Raw genomic sequence first — 17,889 nt, forward strand, 5'->3', positions numbered from 1 at the left:
TTCCAAACTCTTGCCGTAGCACTTAATTCAGAGACTGGCATGCAATACAAGTTAGTCCACCAAGATTTATCTCTGAAACTTGAATTAATCAAGTAGTTGTATTAATCAGGACAGGCTAGGATATGCTGCTGCAACAAATTAGCCTGGCAGCTTCACAAAATAAACATATATTTATAGGTCAAGGTAAGTCCAATTTGGATTGAGTCACACTCCTGCTTGTGACTTCACCATTTGAAACATGTGGTCTCCAAGGTCACTGCACCAGGGGGAAAGAGGGCTGGAAGACCCAGAAAAAATATTTCTAAGACCTGGGCCTGAATGGATTTAGACCATTTCTCCCACAACTCATTGGCTTGAGCTCAGTCACTTGGCTCCATCAACGTGAAAACAAGGCTGGATAACAAGTCATCCTCTGTGGCTAGAAGGAAGAATTGAGGTAGTGAAAATGTCTCTATCTCAGTGCTCTTTCTATAGAGGTTAACAGTCCCATAAAATATGAGTTTGAGTAACTAGTGTCCTTTCTTTTTTTTTCTTTTTTATCCAATATGGAAAAAAAATCCTTCATAAGAATGAAAGCAGACAGAGATACTGTCCTGATTATATCATTTGAGCTTTGCACGCGACTTCATATGTGTTCCTGTCCTTTTTTGCAAGTACGATGTAAGCTGGATTTCTCCTTCTTACAACCAAGTCATCACTAATTTAGAGCTTTTAGACTACCTAGCCCAATGCTTCCTAAAATTAGCTCCATTAATCAATTAATTAATCAGTACATCCAGGGGAAAGAATTTATTAATTAAAAATCATATCCTTAGCACTATAGTGTACCTGGTAAACTTCTACTCATCATTCAAATTTTCTTCTAGTGTCACCTGCTCCATGAAGTGTCTTGATCACATTCTGTACACAGCTCTATCAGTTCACATAATTCTCATGGGCAGCATGGCATAGAAGGTAAAGCATAGGCACCGAAGTTAAAGTCCCTAGATGTAAATCCTGGCCCTTCCAATCACCAGCTTTGAAACCTTGGGCCATTGTGTTTAATCTTTTTGTGCCTCAGTTTCCCCAACTGTAAAATTGGAATAATACAAAGAAATTATTTTAAAGAACAAAGGGGTTAATACATAGAAAGATGTACAACAGTGGCACACCTCAGGCAAGCTTCAATAAATATTAGATATTTTATTCCTGTCATTTTATCTCCATTACACTGTGAACTCCTCAAGACAAAAGATAGTGCTTATTAATTGAACTTTTGTCCGGTTCTCAAAGCATACTTAGTACATAGCGAGCACTCACCAAATTATATTTGAATGGTTTGCACTAGTAGTAACCATAGTAGTAGTAGTAATTGAAACAAAAACTAAAACATTATTAAGCAGAAATTATGTTAAACATGGTTGTGTTTTGCTTGTATTAATTCAAATAATGAGTAAATAGTGGAAGTAGTATATCGCTAATTAACTTACTGTTGTAAATTGACAAAACTTCCAATGTTTTTTTTTAAAAGTAAGAGTTTATCATTAGCATAAAATTCAATGTTGCTGGTTGGAGACATCTCCTAGGCAGGACTTCTGACAGTACTGACTGAGGTCTCAAGGCTTTGAACTTGGTACTACACATCCTTAACAAGGGCTTTCAAGGTCACCCTGGAAGGAAAAAGATAAAAGAATTATGAAAGGGATTTTGTTTTATTTTTAAATTAGGGCAAGGCCTAGAAATATGTCTATTACTTCCATACCCATTCTTTCACTCTATTGGACAAAACTTGTCACATGATTGCACCATAATTTTTTAAAAATCAGCCTCCTTTGTGATCATTAGTAAAATTAAATCATCTGACAGACAGGAAATTTAAAAAGTCTGCCTGGGGAAGGAAAGATTAACACTCAAACCAATGAAAAATAAAGACTGATATCATTAGAGAAAGCTCCACTTGAATGTGCCCTGCAGGATGAGAAAAAGTTGGATTGGTTGAAAAAAGGGGAAGACATTCCAGGTGAGGTGAGAGGCACAGCTAAAAATGGAGGAAAATTGGCAGGAAAATTTCTCATTACAGTGGCCCCCCCTTATCCGCAGTTTCACTTTCCATGGTTTCAGTTACCTGCGGTCAACCTCTGTCCGGAAGCAGACGATTCTCCTTGTGATGAATTGTCAGAAGGTCACTAGTAGCCTAACAATACATCACAACGCCTACGTCATTCACCTCACTTCATCTCAACATGCAAGCGTTTTATCATCTCACATCATCACAAGAGGAAAAAGAGTGAGTACAGTACAATAAGATATTTTGAGAGACAGAGAGACCACATTCACATGTTTTATTGCAGTATATTGTTTAATTGTTCTGTTTTATTATTATTACTGTTGTTAATCTCTTACTGTTCCTAATTTATAAATTAAACTTTGTCATAGGCACGTATGCATAGGAAAAAATATATATATGTAGGTCTGGTACCATCTGCAGTTTCAGGCACCCACTGGGAGTCTTGGAAGGTATCCCCTGTGGATAAGGGGGGCTGCCATAGAGAGCTAAAAGCTGTGAAAAATCCTAACTCAGCACAAGTAAATCCAGCAGCAAACGCAGCACATGGTCATCACAATCATCTACCAATTGGTCCACTGATCCTTCTTTCTAGAGAACACTTCTAGAACTAAGCATACTGCTAGTTGCAGGTTGAGATTGACTCCACTGCACCTGGTTGTCAGATAAACAGATCCTTTATATCTGAATCCACTCCTTTGGCAAATTACTGTTTCACACCAGATAGTCTACTGATCTGGTTTAGGATGATGTTGTTGGCAATATTTTCTGACAGTTTCAACCTGTTGAACCAATTCTGAATCCTGATTGTTTTCACACTGTTTAGTCCTGCCTCCTCACCTAGACTATACTCAATTTGAAAATCGAGACTTTAATCTTTCCACAGTTCTAAGCACAATGCAGCAAGCACAACCATTGTTTAAATAATGCTTCTTTATCTCTTGATTCACTGGATATCTGGCCCTGCAGTTGTTTTTTCCTCTCTGTATGCTGCTTTCTAAACAGAAGCAACAACCTAACCCCTGAATCCTATCTATATACTTTTTCAACTTTTTGACTGACTAGTGAAAGAACAAAAAGTTAAGTTGTAACATTTCGAGTCACGGACCTGTATTGGTCCCTATAATGCATCTTGTGAGATACAGGACATGGCTGACCATTAGTAAATGATTGATACTTCCTACTCTACCCTATTCATACCATCACCACTAACCCACATTCTGTTGACTATGCTTTCCTCTGATATACTCTTCTTTCACTCTTCTGACTTATTTGAAAGTCGAGTGCCATGTTAGCTTGTGTGGATGTCCAAACATGGCTTAAAATTCCAATGCCTTCTCTCTCTCAAGTTCTAAGGCATTTAGGGGAAGAGTAATTGCTTCCTGGGAATGTATCTACCAAGTAAGGAGATTAAATAAGCAAAGAAATAGAGATGGCATAGCCTGTAAAACCCAATTCAGGTCTAAGTGAGGTGTCTCCAAGGAGCATCTTTTAAAATTAAGTTTCTAATACATGCTAAATTTATATCTTTAAGTAAATGATTATGCAGATGAATGGATTGCTCTCTCTATGTGAGGAAACAATTTACATAGACTAAATTTCACTCAATCTGAAACATGTTTTCCCTGAGATTCAAAATATATTGTTTGTTCTACTCTTCAAAGAGTTGTATCTTTACGATTCTGAGTTAAAAAAACATAATAAAGCCTATATTTCTTCTGCTGAGTCAGTGAAGTCTGCTGAAGGCATCTGAATTGAATTTGGAGACGTAGTGTTAAAAACTTATTATGTAGACTGGGGGTATATTTTATCTTCGTGAATGCAGGCAAAAACAGAGACCCAAGGAAGGGATAACAAATTGGCTAAACAAAGCAGCTTTGTTGTTCCAAGAAACAAGATTTGGCCACCAACCTCAGTACATGGGACTAATGAGAAGTCTGTAAATGCAGGGACTCTTCTGGTGCCAGGAGATATCATTGTATTGTCTTCAGGCATCAGAGTTCAAGATTATAGAATTAGGCTAAAGAAGAAGTCAGGCAGTGGACAAGAAGAAATAGCAGGAAAAGGCCAGGATTAGAATAAAGACTTCAGGCAAAACAGGAACTGAGGTAGGGAGTTGCTGAATCTGTGCCCACTCCACCGCCCCCCAGCCACATGTGTGTGTGTATGTGTATGTGTGTATGTGTGTGTGTGTGTGTGTGTGTGTGTGATTTCAAGCAGTTAAGGTTTCCTTTACCCCTCAACTTATGAACGTTTCCTGATCTAATCATTTGTGAACAGAGTAGCAGTGTTAGTTTTATTCACTCAATTCATGCAGAAATAATAAGCATTCACCACCTAGTCAGGAAGAAATATGTCAGGGATGTTTTCCTGAAGCAATAAGTCCTCCACTTTTGTAAATCAACTGTATAAAACTTGAAATTCAAGGCTGAGGATCAGTGATGAGGATGCTGATGGATCAAGCGATAGATAGATAGATAGATAGATAGATAGATAGATAGATAGACAATGTTGCCAATGATGACTAGGATGGTAATCGACATGATGATGATAATGGGAGTGATCACTAAGACTCAAGTTTTACTTTCATTCAGGCTCTGTTTTAAGTAAATGTCATATAACTTATTTAATATTTAAAATAACACTTTGAAATAAATACTATTATCCCATATTATACAACAAGGAAATTAAAGCCAAAGAAAGGTTAAATAATTTATCTTAAATCACAGAGTTGGTAGATATCAAAGAAGACATACTAGTGATACAACCAAAAAAAACAGTTCTCAATTGCAACAGCTGAGACTTCAGGGAAGAAAATAGCACCAACAACCCTGGTGCATTTCGGTATTTTTTTTCCCTCAAAGTAGCACAGATCTTCCCAGTGAATCTCTTTTAGAGGACAGATCACTTCAAACCCATGTCTAACAGAGGGATGGAGTTCTCAAGGAATCCCAGTGCCTACGGCTATGATGCCAGAACTTGAGTAATTCTGATTTTTTTCTTGGGATTTTAAACTCTTGGGATTTTAACTCTTGGGAGTTAAAGGATTCTGTTCTCCTTCAACTAGGTTAGATGGGTATCTAAATCCTAGCAATCATGGATGGATGGCTTAGACACTCTGCCCAACTACCTCGTTCCATTTTTCACTTACTCATTTGATGACCTTGCAGTAAAGACTGCATGCAAGCACTCAAAGACGTTATAAGACTTATGCCTTATATGTAGTTCCTGTTCCCCTGATATCACAGGAGACAGACTATGAAGAAGCAGCACTCCTCAGGTTACTGATGCCTCCAAAGTGTGATTCCAAAACAATATGTAAATTACTGTTGAACATATCTCCTTTCTGGCTATTTTCTTGCTCCTGTAGACTGGCATGTTAGAAGACAGGTTTTATCTCACAACTATAAATATAGCACCTTGACATTAATATAGATTACGCACCAATATGAGATCAGGCAAGAATGGTGCTATCCGATAAATCTGATGAGAAGAGTTAAATTTCTCTCCATGTACCAGCATTGGCAATTAGATTTGATTGAAAAATGAGTTGTTCTCACTGGCACTAGAAGCAGCATATCTCAAGTATTCATATACTATAAATAGCTAATAACAGGCATTGTATATATCATTAAATAATCATAATAATTATTCTTCATCAGTAGGACTAGAATACCTTGTGTACCACAGCTGAGTAAATCACTGCACTTGATGGTTTCCTGTTTTACTCTAAAAAGCAAAGACTGTAAATAACGTAAGCTGTTAGGTGTCACACAACTCATATCGTTAACAGAAGGAATATTTATAGAACCCTAAGCAAACCTAATATGACAGAAAAAAGATGAAAGGAAGATAGCAAAGGCATGAATAAAAATGTTAGGAGGAGAAATAGCAAGTAATATCATAGATGAAATGTAATAATATCCAACTCGATTTTGCATAAGCGTTCTTCCAGTCAACTAACATGTTGATGCCTAGAAATTGAGTTATACTTTGGTAGATGTCTTGGTGGAAAAATATGTCCTGGGTTCTAGTATTATCAGTTGCTAGGCGGATGTACAAAAGTCTGTTCATCACAGAATAAGAATAAAATGTTTAGGGGCCAGGCCAGTGGCACAGCGGTTAAGTTCACATGTTCCGCTTCAGCGGCCTGGGGTTCACATACGGGGTAGGACCTAAGCATCGCTTATCAAGCCATGCTGTGGCAGGCATCCCACATATAAAATAGAGGAAGATAGGCACAGATGTTAGCTCGGGGCCAATCTTCCTCAGCAAAAAGAGGAAGATTGGCAGCAGATGTTAGCTCAGGGCTAATCTTCCTCCAAAAAAAAAAAAATAAAATGTTTAGGTAAATATTAATAGTTCTTTGAAATTGCATTCAGATATAACTTTTATATAGCTGTTCATAACAGTGTCTGGAAGGAATAGTAGCTTTCAGAAGATAGAAGTGAAGAGCCAGAACCATAGATTCACATTCATTGGAAACCCAGTCTTCTTATACTTTTCTTTTCTGCCACTTATAGCGCACATCATGCATCTTCAAATGTGCCTTATGTTTCAAAATGATTTTTGGAACTATGGAAATCATGTCTGTGTGCTAGACAGCATAAAGGAGTAGGATGAAAGGGGCTGGCTCAACTCTTTTAAGAAGCTTTTCTGAAAGTTGTACAAAACAACTTCTATATACATTTAATTGGTCAAAAACCCAATTTAAAGGAGGCTAGAAATATCATAGTTAAGTGGGCACATTACCATATTTAATAAGATTAGTATTATGATCTCCTCTCCTAATAATAGCTTAATTCAGTATTTTTGACCAATGCATCCTCTAATAACAACTGAAAACACTGGAGGAAAATCATAGGGAGAGAGAGAGAGATACATGCACACACAGTATTTGAAAGCATTAAAGAGCTGCTAAGGTAGTGAGGAGTTAGGGGACCAAGATCTATTGGAGGAAAAATCCCAGTGATAGTAACCAGAGAATTTGGGCTTCCGAGTTCCAATTCCTAATTCAGTGGCTGAGACATACTACTGAGAATAAAATTTCTGACATATTTATGGGGATGGTGGGACACCAAAAGGAAAGCCTGATAGATACTTCAGATTTTTGGTTGTGTCCACAATAAGAGAAGGGTGCAGAGGAAATATGTCAGTCCCTGCATTAAATAAAGCCCAGCTTTAAATGATCTCATTCCCTAGTTGGATTAAGATTTACTGGGATTTCTAGTGCTACTAGCCTCCCTGCATGTCAAAAGCACAAATAAATTCTTTCTGGAGGAACATAGTATTATTTAATGCCTTATGTTATCTTTATAAGTTTTCATACTTAGTGTCTGGATATCAACAAAACACTACTCAGACACATGAGAAGACTTTTTCTTCAAAAAAAAAAAAAAAGAGCAGATTGAAGGGTCAAGTCCACAGGGACTCCAAATAATGAAGTCATTATACTTAGAATTTTAAAAAAACAAACCCAACCTTCATGTGTTTATGGAATTAAACAAAACACTGAAATTTTCAGTAGAATAGTAAAAACTATAAATAAAAACGAATAAAAATCATATAAATAAAAATACAACTATTGAACCCCAAAACAATAGGTAGCTTTACCAACATATTAGACACAGACAAAGAGAGAACTTGTGAACAGGAAAATGGAAAGGAAGAGAATATCCAGATTAAAGCACAGAGAGACAAAATGATGAGAACTTCAAAGAGCATATGCACCATATGGAATATGTTGCAAACATCTAGCATGCATGCAATTGAAATCCAAAAAGTTATGGGGGTGAGAGAACAAGGCAGAGATAGTGACAGTGATTCTTTCCTAAACTGATGAAGATCATCAACGCACACATTTAATAAGAGCAATGTACCATATCAGGAGTAATGCCAAGGAAATCCATGAAGAACATCACAATAAAATTGGTAAAAGCCAAAAATAAAGAGAAAGTCTTATAAACAAGCATATAAAGGTCTGTACTATCCTCCAAGGAACCATAAGAAAGTTACAGCTGCCTTCTTAACAGAAACATTGGAAGGGAGGAAACAAATGAATGATTTAATTAATAAGTTAAAAGCTTATAATTCCCAATCTTAAATTATCTATCCAGAAAAAAATTTTAAAGGAAAAATAAATATTTTATTAATAATAAATAAATTCAGAATTTATTTATTAATGGTAAACAAAGTCAGAAGAGGGATAAATAATGTTGAAGTATTCTAAATACTTTGAATTGTCTGGAAGGCAGGAAAGTACTGATTTATATTTGTTAGATGCATTATGTAATCTTTAGTATACCACTAAAACTATAAAAAATATTATGTAATAAGCTAATATAGGGAAAAATTGATAATAATGTATTAACTTAACCACAAGAAGTCAAGGAAGCAGAGAAAAAGGAACAAGGACAGGCAGATCAAAACGACAATAAATAAAAGATGGAAAATTGTAAAATGGATAACCATATTATTCACCAATAGACTAAATATTCTTACTTAAAAGAAAAAAAGTACTTTATTTGTTTCTTAGGGATGCCAGAACAAATAACCTCAAATCTCTTGGCTTAAAATAACAGAAATTTATTCTCTCACAGTTCTGGAAGCCCACTCACTCTGAATGCTCCAGGGGAAAACTCTTCCTTGCCTTTTCCAGCTTCTCGTGGCACTAAGCATTCTTCAGCTTATGACTACATAACTCCAGTCTCTGCCTCTATCTTCACATGGCCTTCTCTTCTTCCTGTATTTTCTATACTTCAGTCTCTCATATGGATACTTGTCATTAAATTTAGGGTCCACCTGGGTGATTCAAGATGATCTCTTCTAGAAATATTAAACATAGTTATATCTGCAAAGATCCTTTTTCCAAATAAGGTCATATTCACAGGTATCAGGGATTAGATATTTTTTTTTCCTTTTTGGGAACCACTATTCAACCCACTACAATTGGCCACCAGACTCGGGGGGAAAACTCATCTATATGCTGCTTACAATAGACCCATCTTAAATATAAAGTTGAAAAAACAGGAATTTAGAAAGGCTATCATACAAACACTAACAAAAAGAAAGCCGCAATAGCAAATTTATATCAGGGTTTTCAGATTTTAAGACAAGAATCATTATTAGAGATAAACAGTGACAATTTTGTAATGATGAAAAAGTTCATTCACCAGGAAAAATATAATGATTCAAAATGCATATGTACCTAATGATATACCTCAAAATACGTAAAGTGAAACTATACAGAAATAAATAGAAAATAGATAGGTCCAAAATTCTGATAGAAAACTTTAGCACACCTTTCTCAGTATATGATAGAACAGTCAAATAAACTTAACAAAATATAGAAAATCTCAAAAACAAATGAACAAACTTGATATACCTGAATAAACTGGAGGACTGAACCCAGGAAATTAAGAATACACACTGTTTTCAAATCCCATGCAGTGGATTTTTAACAAAATGATTATATGTTAAGCCATTGCTCAATTCTCAACAAATGTCACATAATTGAAATACTAAAGAGTAGGTTCTCTGACTATTTTGAAATTAAGCTAGAAGGCAGTAACAGAAAATTGCCAAAATTTTGGAAATCAAGCAATATGTCTAGATGACTTGTAGGTCAAAAAAGATATCACAATCAAATTAAAAGTTACTTTCAATTGAATGACAATGAATATTGTCATTGCAACCAAAAATACAACACTCAATAATTAAGGAATGCGGACAAATCTGTGAATAGAGGAAATTTATAGTCTTAGACATACACATTAGAAGGTAAATAAGTCTGGGATATAATCATTTAAGAATCCATCCAAAGAATTTTAGAAAGTGACATCAGGAAAATGCCCCAAAAGAGTAGAAGGAAGGAGATAATAATGGTAGAAGTAGAAACTGAAAAATAAAAGAAAATCAAATACATATGGGGAGAATCAAAAAACCCAAAGTTTGTTTCTTTAGAAGATTAATAATATGGATGAATCTATGATAAAACTGAAAGAGAGACAGAGAGAGGTTACAAGAAGGGCCTTTGTGAGCCAGGTGGTGGGCAGCAGTGTTGAGATTAGCTCCAAGATGCTCATTTCTGGAGTTTTCCTTCCATACCTAGTTGATTGTATCCACAGATAGCTGTCTTTTGCTTCCTGTTGACATGCCTCTTAAGGTCAGGCTGTTTTAATAATGTTGGCGTAGGGTATTGATTTTTAATATTGAGATTAAAGCAAAAGTATTCAATGCAAAGACAATCCGACTGAAAGTTATGCTTTGCTCAGATTTCACAGATGTAAATAAATCAGATTTAGTAGCAGAGTCTTTGCTTCTGGTGCAGGTGCTTGGGGCAATTCTTGTTAGAAACAAAGAGAAAATGTGGTTTATTAGAGATTTATAGGACTGAATATTCTAAACACAGAGTCAGAGTGAAAAAAATAGGCAGAAAGAGAAGTCACCGGGATAGTAGCTGCTGGGAATCCTGCCAGTCACATTTTCAGGTTAAACCTATTAAACTATTGCCATATTCATAGATCCAAAGCTTATACTCTTTCTCTCTGAAATTTCTTTTTAAATTTTCTTAGCTAAAGCAATCCTAACCAGATTATGAAGATCACATAGAACATGGGATGAAATTTTGGTTTCATTCTAAATGTCAGGGGAGGTCATTAGAAGGGATTTCGTATGAAAGATTACTCTGGTTGTTGTGTGGAGAATGGATTTCCTGAACACGAATGGAAGCAGAGAGACCCGTCACGTAGCCGCAGCAGTGGTCTCCGTGAATGCGCCCAGCAACCACTGGGAGACAATTGTGCATAGAATGAGTGGGGCTAAGTGACTCTGACCCCAAGGCTATGTCAGATATGGGGTTAGTCCCTCAGGCTGTGTTAATTAAACATGCTCTCTCCTAATTATCTTGGGGCAATCATTTTCCCTGTGAAAATGATTTTTGGAAGAATACCTCTTGTTTGCCTTTTTCTTAAGCCGAGAGGAATCTGAAAATCAAAAGCTCTTGTGTTTACAGCCAAAAGTAATGAAAGACGTTAAAAATCTTTCAGCTATAAAAATAATTATCCAAAATCAAAGGCATGAAAATGCCGGCTGGCTCTTATAAATGTGTTTTAGATCACGTAAATCTTGTTAAAAGTTGCAATTAGCGATGGATTTTTTTTCCCCTGGGAAGGCTACATGCAATTTTCAGCTGCAGAAATTTCCTTTCTTTCTTGAGCTCTAGGCAAGCACCCCTGAAAACTATAATTTGTTCTCCTATATTACATGTAAGAATTGTTGCCGTGGTCAATATCTTAGTGACATAAAATGTCAGAAGAATCATCACCTATGTCTGATATGTGTCTTCTGTTAGGAATATTAGGCTAAAATAGCTTAATAGCAGGTATTATGGAACTAATTCTGCACCTTCTTTTTGATTGCTAGAAAATTGGTTTAACTCTCATCCATCGAAAATTATTTTCTAAGATAATTTTTCTCCAAGCCTGCTGTAGGGCTCTTAAGATTATTTTAAGAAGCATCTTTTTTTTTTTTTAAAGATTTTATTTTTTCCTTTTTCTCCCCAAAGCCCCCCAATACATAGTTGTATATTCTTCATTGTGGGTCCTTCTAGTTGTAGCATGTGGGACGCTGCCTCAGCATGGTTTGATGAGCAGTGCCATGTCCGTGCCCAGGATTCGAACCGACTAAACACTGGGCCGCCTGCAGCGGAGTGCACAGACTTAACCACTCGGCCACGGGGCCAGCCCCATTTTAAGAAGCATCTTTGCTGCTATATTCATCATGGGATGTGAAAGAACTAAGTCTGAACATTTTTTGTCTGGAGTTCTTGGTCATTCTTTATTGTAAGCCTTTGGGTTACATTTTATTTGTGAAGTAAATTCTAAAACAACTGTGAATAACTTCTAAGAACTGTTCGGGTTTAGGATGGAAAAAGGTCATTTCCATATTCTTATTTTACAGGCTTCTGATGTGTCTACCTGCAAGGCCAAGTGCAGTAATTTGTGAGCATGAGTTCATCCAGTCATTAATAAATACTTTACAGCATCTATATACCAGGCACTGTGTTTGGTTCTAGGCGTACAACCAAGCTGATGGGATTCTTGTTCACAAGGAGACTTCAGTCTAGTGTGAACAAAAGTCTATTCATCCAAGAAGTTCCCTCACTCTGCTGAGCTCCTGATAGGATGTAGAGAAGATGCCAGGCTCTGCATTTAAGAGCCTTTATTTTATTTTGAAGGTGGGAGTCTGATATTTCCTCTGTGGCTTTAGACTTGCATGCATATTGCCTGTGGGCCTGGTGGCAAAGTGGTGTCTGTGAGACACTGGCATCTAAATGGTTTTTAAAGTTTTCTAAAAATGTCACCCCCAGACGCTGACTCTGAATTCTTATTCTGTCTGTGTCAGGCACTTTAACGTCTACATATGTGCACACATGTGTGCATGTGTTTGTCTGTACACTTTGCACCTTTGCAGTATCCCCTAAAAGCAGATTAGTGTGACTGATTTACAAATGAGGGAACTGAGAATGAGAAAACGACTTGACCCAGCCCAAACAACAGGCAAGTGGAGGACCCAGGATTCAAACCCAGGACTGTCAGCTTCAACAACCTGCACCCCCCCCGCCCCCACTCCACCACACCACTGACTCTTTGGCCTCCAGCTCTTTCAGCCCCTTTCCACTTATCCATGTGGAATGGGGCAGCCTTCATCCATTTCTCATCCTCAGACCTAAAATTATACTTTCGGTGCCCCCAGTTACTTTCTAGTTGTGTCTTTCTCTTGAAGAAAAAAACATCAAATGGGAAATTAAATTAAAGTTAGAGATTCAACTTAGATTGTATACATGGGTATTTTTGTGTGTATAATGCTTCAAGCTATAGGACTAAAGCATATAAACCCCCAAATTAAGAATCCAAATGCTATTATGGACTGTGCTGTGTTCCCGCATAATTCACATGTTGAAACTCTAATTCTCAATGCAGCCACATTTGGATTTATGGCCTTTAAAGAGGTAATTAAGGTTAAAGGAAATCATAATGGGATACCTAATCCAAAAGGATGGGTGTCCTTCAAAAAGAAGAGACACCAGGGACACACATGCACAGAAAAAAGGTCATGTGAGGACTCAGTGAGGAGGCAGCCATTTTCAAGTCAGGGAGAGAGGCTTCAGGAGAAGCTGACCCTGCTGACACCTTTGATCTTGGATGTCTGGCCTCTAGAACTATGAGAAAATAAATTTCCATTGTTCAAGCCACCCAGTCTGCAGTATTTTGTTATGGCAGCTCTAGCAGAATAATACACATAATAACACTCTAAAAAGAAGAAGGAAGAACAACGACTGTCACTTGGAAGGATCTTGGAGAGAAGGATGAGAAGATTATTTTTAATTACAAAAGGGAGGATATATGTGGACAAAATAAGGAAGATGTATTGCCATGAAGGCAGCCCAGTAGCATCGTAGTACCTGGTGGTAACTAAACTCCTTCACTCACAACATTTGACTAATGTGCTATCCTATGGGTCATTCTGAGAGTCAAGTTTCCTCCCTCAGCTCAAGCTCTCTGCCTGGGGTTCAGAACCACCACCATCCCAATGTGACTACCAAGAGATTGTCATATACTAGGTATATGATTTATGCTTCCTCCCCTGACCATATCAGTGACCCCATTCCTGGCTCTCAACAGTAGAAATGATGGTGGAGCCTGCTAATCTGTGGTGAGCAGAGGGGATTTACGGAGCAGTTCACTCACGGGCTCTGTCTGGTGCTCAGGTGGACACTCTACCAGACAGAAGAGACATCTCTCTTTCACTTGGACAGTCATCAGCAGAATCTTCTGGCCAATCTTTGTGAGGCCCTTGGATGCTTCTCAAATAGGTCCAGTCTCCACTAGACATGTTGGAATCAATAGTTGAAAATCAAAAGCCTCTCCAGGGTGAGTGGTGGGGAGGTCTGATATCTCATTGAACACCAGAAATCTGTTTTAGTACCTGCAGCCTGCCTCACAAGTCAGTCCTCATCTCTTAGTCTTTCTAGACTCGATTTTATCCAATGACAATACCCCTATTAAAATATCTCTGGTGCCTTCTACCATGTGCCACAGCAAATTAATTATACCACCTATGTCACACACAAAATGTGTGTGACAAAACATTAGTGGTGCAATCTATATGGCGCTCACAACCTTCAGCACCGTATGCCTCAGTCTCTTCACCTGTAAAATTGGGATAATAACAGCTACCCCTCAGAACTGTGAGGATTACATGAGTCAATATGCTAAGTTACCTAGAATAGTGCCTGGTATATGTAAGTTATCCGATAAATAGAAGCTAATGATACTGCAATTATTCAAAATAGGCATCTAAATTAAGGCTTCTTGGGAGAATGATAATAGTAGCAAGATGCTGTACAACTACGGGACGCTGTAAAACAGCCTCCACTATTACCTAAGTGGTATTTCCAGGGTGGCAGACTGTTGTTCTGAGCTAGAATGTCTAGTGTCTCTCCCAGTACACCAGGAAACACCGGCTGCTCTCCTGGTGGAGGGAGGTCCTGCCTCCTGTTCCCCACTCCCTTCATCTCTCTGTAACTAAGGACCAGAGCTAAATGTGGAACGATTCTCATTTTGATTTGCAATTTGAAGGGTATGATGACTCCCCAACAAAATTCCAAACGTTTATTTCTTCTTTTAAATGCATGCTAGGGAATGCTATAGATATCAATAACCATCCAGGGGAGATATTTTAAGTATACAATGTGTAACCTCAGGAAGAATTCATTATTTCTTAAGGCAGAACTCTCTTCACATTTCCCTTCCCTGGGGACACAGTGAGTAATGTACAAGATTTCAGGAGTAATTAAGAGTAATGGCGGTGTCAACCTCAGGACAAGTGATAAATCTTTGTTTATAACTTAGAAATTTTATTAATGTTTAGTCAAAAGACGACTTTGGAGTTGTAACTACTATATGCTAGAATAGTTCTTTAGCTTCATAAATGGAGAAACAGAGTTGTAAAATCTGCTCAGAAATTTCCTCCCAGGAGGCAAAAAGTAAACTTCGATACTCCACAGATTATTCTAGAGCATGTGCAGTTTCAAGGCTTTTGTACAATATTTCATTTACTTTTAAATATGCATATATTCTGAATGCCTACTTTTGCACTGATGATACAGTCCCTACTCCACGTACTCATGGCGAGGTGGGGTGAAGACACTTATGTGTAAATAGTTACAAAAAACTGTGATCAGCACAAAAATAGTGTTCTATACAAAGTGCTGTGCGAGTACAAAAGTTATGATGTTTGAATCGGTCCTTCTTAGAAAGGAAACGATATGTCCTAGCCCTAAAGATTCTGACTGAATTGTCTTGCTGCGGGACCTAGCTTAGTTATTTGTTTTCTAAGTTCCAATCATGATATCTATGTGCAGCCATATTGAGGACCACCACCTTCACAGGTATCAGTCCTGCTGAGCTTCCTTATTCTTGGCAGTAGTGGCTTTATGATCTCTCCCAGGGAAAAGGCAATGGAAAACTTTTATTTTGAGGTTTCAGGATTTTCTTATGATAGAACACCAGATGCAACACTTCCTGTGCGCTGCATCTGCACAGAGCTGCCCACCTGGCAGAGGGAGGCAAAGGGACGAAAACTAGTCAGATATCTTCACAGACCAGGACTTTATCATTCTGAGTCTCAGTTACTCCCTCTGAAAGAACTGGATACTGCTGACCTATAAAATTAACAAGGACAGAAAATGCTGGCTAGAAATAGGCTAGGGCAGTGGTTCTAAAACTTAGGTGGGTATAGGAATCTCCTGGACAGCTTGTTTTAATGCATATTTCTGGGCCCCATCCCCAGGGGTCTTTTTTCAATAGATCTGCAGCAGGGCATAGAAACGTTTATTTTTAATAAGCTCTTTTTTAGGTGATTTTAGTGTTGTAGGAGATTTAAGAACATACTTTGGAAAAAAACTGCACTGGGGCTTGAGGAATCTCAAGTGGTGCCAGTCAAAGGATTCCCTGAATTTCAGATATTTCTAAGAAGATAAAGAGGGGATGGACAGAAGAGAAGAAGGCTTAGACGTAACATAAAAGAGACTTTGTATATGTGCCAAAGTACCTCTCTTTTAAAAACAGTGCTGCAGTGTTGGAAAGGGCTCTGGAGGTGATTTGGTCCAACTAAATGTATTGATACCAGTTTTGACATCATAAATAAATGGCCATGTAGCCTTGGCTGAAATTCTTATAGGAAGTTCCCTACATTTCTGTTCATTTCTGGACGACTCTGGCTGTGCAAGTGAGCTGCCCATATCTACCAATCTATACCTTCGATCTTTCGGCTGTTAGCGACATCAAACGAGTCAGCTTGTTCCTCCCCATGGCACCCTGTATATATTTGATAATGGCTCTCTTGTTGGCATCACTCCTGTCAGCCCTCTCTTCTCCCTGAAGAGGGCTCTTCCTCCAATATTCTTTGTTCAGCAGTTTCCATATCACACATCATCCTGGTCACAACACCTTGAAATCTGTGAACCTCAGAAAGGGTCTTCTTAAATGCTCCCAGGAGAGCAGTGTTACTGATGTTTCATGCCCACATCTGCTGCCCCCTTCCCAAAGTGCAATGAGAGTATTACTTCCTGATATCACTTCCTATTATTTATTCATTATTCCTATGCAGTGTATTTACAGAATACTAGCAGATGACTCTGAATTGGATCTTGAAGAAATGAATGATTTTCTGTAGATTCCTTCAAATCATTTACAGATATGGAAAGGAATAAACTCATTGCAACAGAAAAGAAATTAAATAATCCAGAATCAGATAACCAATTCTAACCTGCCTGGAATCCCTCTCAGAACTGGTTTCCAGGTGGACCTGGACTAGATGTATTGTGAATCCTGCTCCGAGGTAGAGGGAATAGGGAAATTGCAAAAGCTGTGGAAGATATTAGGACATTACCTCTACTTCACACCCAAAACCATGTGTCTGGATTGTGATGTTCTGACTCCACAGAACTTGCCTCATCTCTAGAAGTGATAAATATGCCACTTTATGGCAGATACTGTCTACTGGGCTGGCAAAACAGAAAGTGTAATCTCCTCAGTGAATCGTTGATTTGCAAAGTTGTATTTCTAACAACTGTAGCAGGATTTGTATATACCGTGCCCAAACAAGGCTTAAGGCTCTATTCTTTAAGAGGCCTGGAAGTGGGGTGGGGGAGCATAGAGGAGGGGGATAGAGAATGTCTGTTCCTACTCATGATTTGTGCCATAAGAAAAGGTGTTGTGGAAGAAAAACTGGGAATGTGGGTTAAACAGTCTAAAATGCTGTAAAGGAAAACAAGTGAAACATTCTATTCCTGGTGAAATTTTTACTATGTTGTTCAATTCACTAAGGTGGCTGACAGTGGAGTGGGAGGTGAGTGGTGGACCAAGGATCACAGAACTATAAGACTTGGACAACTCCTTCTTTCTGTACCATGCATTTCACCAAACAAATCTGAACCTGTTTAGTAAGATGGTGTAGGGACAGAATAATTTTCTTCTCCCTTATAGGATCTTTGGCTGGTCTAATAATTACATTGATATAAGAGAAATGAAGAAGAGAAAAACCAAGAGAATTTTAATAATATTTATACCTCCTGTATACATGGGAAAAACCCATGAAAATTGAGTAACACTCCGAAATGGCCCAAGACACCACCTTAAATACTGTCTTCAGCTAAAGACAACAGAAGGTGTTGGGGTGGGGAGTCAGTTATGGGAGGTTACCAGGAAAAGCATAGTAAACAAGAGTAAGGTTGTTATGCACATTTAAATCCAAGCCTTCTCCACTGATAATAGTTTCTA

The 17,889-nt window shown here is 37.9% G+C and overlaps 1 long non-coding RNA gene across 1 annotated transcript; it reads left to right on the forward strand.

Moving 5' to 3' along the window:
- The first annotated feature begins 258 nt into the window (after positions 1–258).
- Positions 259–12,092, forward strand: LOC103557569 (uncharacterized). The gene is made up of 3 exons (XR_011539649.1): positions 259–436; positions 2,101–2,266; positions 12,005–12,092. It is a non-coding gene; the product is annotated as an uncharacterized lncRNA (long non-coding RNA).
- Positions 12,093–17,889: the final 5,797 nt, after the last annotated feature.

This window comes from Equus przewalskii, chromosome 1 (genome assembly GCF_037783145.1).
Source record: "Equus przewalskii isolate Varuska chromosome 1, EquPr2, whole genome shotgun sequence".
NCBI lineage: Eukaryota > Metazoa > Chordata > Mammalia > Perissodactyla > Equidae > Equus > Equus przewalskii.